Raw genomic sequence first — 8,110 nt, forward strand, 5'->3', positions numbered from 1 at the left:
CGGGACGGCAGCAGCAGCCTGGCGCGGAAGCGGCATCTGCCAGCCGTGCTGCCCGCCGCATGGCCAGAGTAGCCGTGGGGCAGTGGGCTGGCTCGGAAGCGCAGGAGGGAAGGTGAGCGGGTGGGGGGGGGAGTGTGTGTGTCTGGTCTGGGGGCATGACCAGAGGGGAGAGCCAAGGGGGCATGGCCAGAGGAGGAGCCAAGGGGGGGGGCGCCTTTTTTATGTTTTGTGCTCCCCCTAAGCCGAAAACCTGGCTACGCCACTGCAACCATGACAAGGTCTTCCACACCCAGCGGCTGCTCCAGTGTGGGACCAGCCAGGGCAGCCCCGGCCAGCGCCAGAACCACCTACAGCACCAGCCACCGACACCTCGTTGTCCTCTCAGGCTGCGTCTCCTTGCGGGACTCAGCATCTACCAGCAAACTCACCTGCTTCTGGGAGTCAGCCACTTATGGGGCTAGGAGCTATGTAAGGGGCTGGTGAGAGTGAGAGGTTTATAACCAGCCTTTCCCTCTCCCACCCAGAGAGGTACCTTGGGGGTTTAGGAGCCTCCTCCTTCCCCCAGGGAAATAGGGAAGGGCCTCGTGTGCAATACACTGAAACTGCCACTTAACGGATCTCCAGCAGGTTTCCTCACCGCATGGAAACCTAGAGCAAGAACTAATTTGCAACGTTGCCCATAGACTCTGGGCCTGGGCAGACACCTCCTCTGGGGAGTTTGGGGGATGGGAAGCCAAAATTCCTGGGCACATTGGAAAATATTGGCCTAAAGAGACGACTCAGAGACTTTATTCAAATGACCCTTTAATGTCTGTTCTGTCCCACTGTCTCCTTGGAGGCTTGATCTAGCCCCATTTCCCTGTGAGCACGGCCCCTTCCCGGCACTGAACCTCTCCATGGCCTGGCTGGGACCCTGGGGGCCAGCTGGTCACCAGGTGGGTGGATATCGGCTGGGTCCCACCTGTCTGAGAGGCAAGACTAGGGGACAGAGGTTACTGCTTGACTAAAGGCAGCCAGGAAAAGTCCTGCTATAGGGCCACACTCCAGCTGCCCCCCAGGGGAGAGGGTGGAGAAGGCTGGGTATAGGGGCCAGATCTACCGCATACAGAAGGTTCAGTTGTTCAGAGCAGGGATCAGTGAGAATCTCCCTGGGGCAGGGTCATCTCTGGGGAGGCCATGGATCCCCTGGGTGGGGAGATGTAATTCCCTCAGTGGGGACGGGGGGAGGGAGGGTCCCTGGCTCCACACAGAACATCCTGCCAGAGCGACCCTGTATCCGATCCCATCCCACCCCCCTGTAGGGTGACCAGATCACCCAAGTCAAATATCGGGACGTGGGGGCAGGGCAGGGGCAGAGGTGAAAAAAATGGCTGCAGAGCAAAAAAAAAAATCTCCCACCCCCCAGAGGCCTGGAGACTGAGGGGGCAGCCTGCAGGGCCAACTGGCGGCTGTTCTCCCCACGTGGGCAGTGGGACTCGGGCGCAGCCACTGCTGCAGCTCCCACTGCTGTGGGGGGAGGAAGCGACCGCTGGCCAAGCTCGGTGGCTGCGGCTTTTGCGCCCACAAAACCCCCAAGCCTGGCCTGCTGCAGGGACCCAGCAGCGTGCACGCTGCTCCCAGCCCCTGGCCAGTCGTGTCTGGGCTGGCTGCCCAGCTGGTGCAATCCCGCGGGCGGTCCCAGAGTGGGGGCAGCAGGCCCCAGCCCCCCCATCCCGCTTGGGTCCCACAGGGGAACGAACAGGGCTGGGCTGCCGATGCCTCCACCGCGGGATTGCAGCCGCTGGGCAGCCAGCCCAGACGCGACTGGCCAGGGGCAGGGAGCAGCATGCGTGCTGCTGGGTCCCCGCAGCAGGCGCAGGCTTGTGGGGTTCGGGCCCGGGCGCCAAAGCCACAGCCGCTGAGCTTGGCCAGTGGCCGCTTCCTCCCCCCTGCTCCTGAGTCCCACTGCCCAGGTGGGGAGAACAGCCACCGCCTGGCCCCGCAGACCTCCCTCTACCATCCCTCCAGGTACCGCACCCGAGTCCTGCCTGCTCGGGGCCAGGCCGGGCTCACACTCACCCCAGCCCCGAGCTCTCCTGCCTCTCCTGGGCATGGCGTGCTTGGCAAGAAACGAAGATTTGGGGAGGGATCCAATGGGGGAAGGAGGGAAAGGAGTTGGGGTGGGGGAGGGCGCGAGCCCTTCCATGCTCCGGAGCCTTTGCTTGTTTGTCCAGTGTCCCGACCCAACATTGGTCAGGACGCGGGACAAACAAGAAAATATCAGGACAATCCCGATAAAATCAGGACGTCTGGTCACCCTACACCCCGGGGACCCCAGGAAGGGGCACATGGCAAAGAGCATCCCTGCAGGGATGTGCTCAGGGCCTCGGACTCACCAGTGGCTGCCGTTGGGCTCCGTCCACCTGGGCTGACGCCTCATCACGCGCTGCCACCGCGCCGGGACCCTCCACCCCCAGCGGCCGCTGCAGGATGGGCCCAGCCAGGGCAGCCCCGGCCAGCGCCAGAACCAGCAGCAGCCACAGACGCCTCATCGTCCCCTTGGGCTGCATCTCCTTGTGGGACTGTCGGGTTGTGCCACAGATTCCCTTGGGAGAGAGGCCTCGGCCTTGTGTGGGGCTGGGGGTTGTGCGAGCGACTGGCAAGTGTGAGGGTTTTTTAACCAGCTTTTTCCCTCTCGCAGGGGGGTGTACCTTGGGGGTTAAGGAACCTCCTTCTCCTTCCCAGGGAACAAGAAAGTGCCTCTTGTGCAATACACTGAAACTGCCATTAACGGATCTCCAGCAGGTTCCTCACCGATGGAACCTGGAGCAAGAACTAATTTGCAACGTCGCCCTTAAACCTGGGCCCGGCTAGACCCTCCCTGGGGTGTTTGGGGATGGGCGTGAGGGGCAGGATGGGTTAGGACAGACTGTTCTGTCCCGTTACTCGTACGTGATACTTTGTCTCTCACACTGAGCCATCAGCCCTGACAGTCACTACACGCCACCTCCAGGGCGTCTGATCAGCCCAGTGTTAAAGGAGTCAAAGCCATGGTGCCCCCGGGGCTGGAACGAGGCATCCCGGATGATATGAGAAAAAGAGGGACAGGATGGGACTAGTAAGGTGTGTGAGTGTGTTTTACCCCCCATGGTGTGCAGGCCTGCTCTGAACAGGGTTAGACACCAGAGTGCTCAAAATACTGGCTCTATCCTGCACCCCTGTCTGCACTCCCTCTATTCTCACCTCCAGGCGGAGCCGAACCTGGCATAGAGAAAGGGGGAAATTCAAACAAAAATCTCAGTGTCGACCCCCGTCTGGCCTATCTGAGGGAAGGTCAGTCCCTGTGAGCCCTGGGGATCCCCACACCCCCGTGTGTAGCACGTCCAGCCTTGGTAGAGGCCAGGGAAATGCCAGTAAAGGTTTAATTACGTGAACTCTTTTGCTGTGTTCAGTGCGACTCTGCTTCCACTACTGCCTGGTGCCAGGGAGCAGTTCAGGGCTTTGCTGAAGTGTATTGAGATTCATGTGCCACTGGGAATGGTTCTGTGTGATAAAGCCAGAGGCCAAGATTTTCCAAACTGACTGGTGAATTTGGTGGGGCAGCCAATCCACTTGTGGGGGCTGAGATGCGTCTGAATATCATGTACCTTGATGGTGTCTGGAGTTGGGCACCCAAACTGCTGAGTCACTTTTGTAAATCGTGGCTCTCCAGAAGTGGGGTTAAAGTTCAGAGCTAGTGGATCTGCCGTGTTGGCCCACAGCCATGGAGAAATTAAGGGCAAATATTTCCCAAGTGGCTGTGGAGTTTGGCTGTTTCAGTTTCTGGGTTTCCCAATTACAACACCTTGAGCCTGATTGTCTGAGTCTCGTGATCAGTTCCCTTCTCCCACTCAGCCCTTCGGGAACCCAGACCCTGCATGTGTCAGGAGGGGACCCTATAAAGTAAGACAGCCAAAATTCCTGGGCATGTTGGAAAATGTTGGCCTAATCGCAGGACTCAGAGACTTTAAACAAAGGCCGATAAAGCCCCATTAATGTCTGTTCCACCCCCTTTGTGATTGGGCGCTGGGGAGGGTGGGAGAGATAAAACCAGGATGCCTCATGTTATTAAACAGCAGCCCCTCCCACTGGGCAAGAAGTGACATCAGTTGGCTCCAAACAGGGTCAGGTCAGTGGCCCATCCATGCTGGTGGCCGACCTGCCATGGTGCCGGCCAGGCCCTGCTACTTCAGAGGAAGGAAACTTGGTACCCTGGAGCAGTCAGGGCTGTACATGGGGGAATCCCCTGCTGAGAAATGCCCCTCACCAAACCCACGCTTCCCACTGGCTGAGCTGGGCAGGGTCCCTCCGAGCGCAAAGGGAGTGCAGCAGGCCTGGGTCTCGCTGGGAAAGTGAGAAGGGACACCTGTCTCCTTCCCTGGTGGCAGCCCTAGGGTCCTCCGCTTACCCACCCACTGGGCAACCTGCCCCCAGCATGCCCTGCCGAGCTCTCAGAGGCCACTGCCAGCCCCCTGGCAGATCCTCCCTGCCCCACTTTTAAAAGTGATGGGACCATGGCCCCCTGCCCCCTTCTTCCCCCGATTCTGGTGCCCCTGCGATGGGCACTGGGAGAGGAGTCGTCTCTCCACCTCCAGGGAGCCAGGCTCAGAGGTTTCTGGTTTTATTGGTGTGAGTGAATAACTGCAAAACACACAGGAAGGTTCAGGCTCAGAAAACGGGTTCATCACCCGGCATGGAGGGTCTGAGCCTCTCATGACTTCCCTAGCTGAGACATCAGTTCAGCCTTTCCAGCTTCCCCTTCTGACGATTCCACGTATGAGTGAGTACATGCCGGGTCTCCAAACGCGGATCTGCGGCCGCACGGCCCGTCTCACTCTCACGCCCTGAAACACACATGGACGAGACACAGCACTAGGGGCCGGAGGAGCTGGAGGCACCGGCCCACTCTATGGTTGCCCCCTCCAAGCCAGCACTACAGACCCTGGGTGTGGGTCCCAGCCCGCCCAGGCTGTGAGCCAGCGAGTCTGGGAGAACCACAGGGCCTGTCAGTGTCCGGCAGCCTCAGCCCAGAATCCCCTTTGCATGGGTCCCAGCTGAGCCCCACGTCCTCCCCACAAGACTTTTCAGCCGGCAGGGGGTTGAGCCCACTGATGTGCTGTGCCCAGACTCTGTCTGTATTGCAGTGGGGGGTTCAAAGGGGGCTTTGCCCTGCCTGGCTCAGCCATGGGCCCTGCTCGGCCCCTGTTCCCCGGAGACGTGACAGGGGCTGGGCACTGGGCGTTGTCTGGCATCCCAACATGTAGGAACCTGGGGGCAAATCAGGAACCTCTCAGCTACAGCTGCCCCCATCCCCGCAGGGGAGAGGGTCGGGGGGAGGCTGGGTTCAGGGGCCGGGTTTGGCCCATACAGAAGGTTCAGTTAGTCATGGCAGGGGTCAGTGAGAATCTCCCTGGGGCAGGGTCATTTCTGGGGAGGCCGTAGATCCCCTAGGTGGGGAGATGTAATTCCCACAGCAGAGTTGGGGCTAGGGAGGGTCCCTGCCAGAGCGACCCTGTATCCAATCCCATCCCACTCCCCAGGAAGGGCACGAGGCAAAGAACCTCCCTGCAGGGACGTACTCAGGGTCCTGGACTCACCAGTGGCTGCTGTTGGGCTCCGTCCACCTGGGCTGACTCCCCATCACGCGCTGCCACCGCACCAGGACCCTCCACCCCCAGGGGTTGCTGCAGGATGGGCCCAGCCAGGGCAGCCCCGGCCAGCGCCAGAACCAGCAGCAGCACCAGCCACAGATGCCTCATCGTCCCCTTGGGCTGAGTCTCCTCCTGGGACTCTCGGGCTGGGGCACAGATTCCCCTGGGAGAGGGGCCTCGGCCTCGTGTGGGGCTGGGGTTTGTGTGAGCGACTGGCATGTGCGAGAAGCTTTTAACTAGCCTTCCCCTCTCCCACACGGGGAGGTACCTTGGGGGTTAAGGAACCTCCTTTCTCCCCCTTCCCCCCAGGGAAACAGAAAAGTGCCTCCTGTGCAATACACTGAAACTGCCACTTAACGGATCTCCAGCAGGTTTCCTCACCGCATGGAAACCTGGAGCAAGAACTAATTTGTAACGTTGCCCATAGACCCTGGGCCCGGGCAGACCCCTCCGCTGGGGTGTTTGGGGGTGGGCAGGAGAGGCAGGATGGATTATGGCAGACTGTTCTGTCCCGTTACTCGTACATGATCCTTTGTCTCTCACACTGAGTCATCAGCCTCCACAGTCACTACACGGGAGGCCTGCACAATAGACGGTCCATGGGCCGCATGTGGCCCGCGGAGACTCACTGTGTGGCCCATGGGGGGATTCTAAATCCCACACACATGGCGCTCTGCGGGCAGCTCGGCGCCAGAGACCTTTGCATCTGGCATGTCTGAGATTTAAGTGTCTCGGGTCGCATGCGGCAGCCCAGAGCCCTTTGAATCCTGGCCGCAGCTCCATTGGCGGGCTGGGCTGGGATTTAAAGGGCTCCGGCTCCCTCAGCGCGGACTCTGGCCGTTACTCCCTGCCCAGCCTCGCAAAGCTCCAGGTTACCCAGCTCCTGGGCCTTTATTTGCCCTAGACTCAGCCACCTCTTCAGCTGGGCCCTGGTTGATAAAATCAAGTATCACCTCCCACCCCCAACCTTCCGTTGGCCACAACTGTTTGGTGGGGCAGCACGGGGAAGGAGGATTTGTTTCCACGGCTGTCGCACACTGAGTGGGTGTTTCACGGCGGAGTGCTGGGGGGGCGTGTTTCGCGGGGTTGGAGTTTCGGGCCCTCAGCTGTTTTTTTTGAGTAAATGTGCTCGCCGCTTTATTGAGTTGTGCAGACTGCACACGTATCTCGGTCTTGATCAGCAGTGTCTAAAGGAGTCAAAAGCCGTGGGCTCCCCACCGTCAATGCAGAGCTGTCAGAGCCCCGGGGCTGGAACAAGGCATCCGGGGTGATATGAGGAAGTGAGGACGAGGAGGACTAGTGAGTGTGTGAGCTTGTTTTACCCCCATGGAGTGCCGTTCCTGCTCTGAACAGGATAGACATCGCCCCCTCGCTGCACCCTATTTGCACGCCCTCTATCTCCACCAGCTGGGGAGTGAACTGGGAGTGAAGGGGGGAATCGATAAAAAATCTCAGTCTCACCTCCCTCTTACCTAGCTGAAGGAAGGTCGTGCCTTGTAGCCTGGGAATCGCCCACACCCCTGTGGAGGTACCACATCCACCTTGTTGAGACAAGGGAGGCAGGGAGAGCGAGGGCAGCACCAGTAAGGGGTTAATACATGAATGCTTTTTGCTTGAGGCAGGGTGTGCAGCCTTGGTGTGTTTAATGCGACCTGCTCCCATTTCCTTGCCGGTGCCAGGTAGCAGTTCGGGCTGCAGGGCCGGCTTCAGAAAGCGCTGCCCAATTCAAACATTTTCGGCGGCCCTGCAGATGACTTAAAAAAAAGTGGAGAAAAAAAAAGCCTTTCATTCTTTCATGTTTTTGTACTTCCCATAACTATATAATAATACAATTATATTTATGTTACCGTTGCAGCATATTTATGTGTTGATTCTGGTTATTATGACCGCCATTTCACATGTGTGCGGTCCCGCCACTCCGCGGGTGTGCCACTGTTGTGGGTCCCAGTTGCTTACTCCCCCATTGAGCAGGTATGTCTGAGGTTACTGTCCTGAACTGCAGGCCTGCAGTGGACTATGGCTGCTGGAGGCAGGATCAGGACTGATGGAGGTAAGTCTGCTCAGGCAGTGAAGCGTTGGGCTGTTGATGGCCGGTGTGTGGGCAAGGCTGCTTCAGCAAGGGTGCAGCAGGTGGCTGGGCAGTGTGGCAGGGCTGGTGCGGAGCAGCAGTGGTGTGGGCTTTCGGCTCTATGGGCAGGCTGCAGGGGGTGTGCGGGTTGACTGGCCCACAGCAGGGGTTTGAAGGATGGCTGTTGGGATGGTGCAGAGCTAGTTACAGGCAGGGAGCAGGCTGGTGTGGCAGGGCAAGGGTGCAGCAGAGCACTGGAGCCCAGCCTTTAAATAGCCCCCAAGCTTCCTGCTATCCCAGGGCTTTGGGGGCATATTTAAGTCCCGGGGACCCCCAGCTTCTGCTTGCCCTGCTTTTAAATAGCCGCGGCGCC

General features: G+C 59.4%; 1 long non-coding RNA gene across 1 annotated transcript; it reads right to left on the reverse strand.

Moving 5' to 3' along the window:
• Positions 1 to 4,623: 4,623 nt before the first annotated feature.
• LOC142046187 (uncharacterized) lies at positions 4,624 to 6,099 on the reverse strand. Its single transcript, XR_012655085.1, has 2 exons — positions 5,616 to 6,099; positions 4,624 to 4,862 (listed from the first exon to the last, which is right to left on the reverse strand). It is a non-coding gene; the product is annotated as an uncharacterized LOC142046187 (long non-coding RNA).
• Between the last annotated feature and the right edge of the window lie 2,011 nt (positions 6,100 to 8,110).

The sequence above is a fragment of the Chelonoidis abingdonii genome, chromosome 2, assembly GCF_003597395.2.
Source record: "Chelonoidis abingdonii isolate Lonesome George chromosome 2, CheloAbing_2.0, whole genome shotgun sequence".
Classification (NCBI taxonomy): Eukaryota; Metazoa; Chordata; order Testudines; family Testudinidae; genus Chelonoidis; species Chelonoidis abingdonii.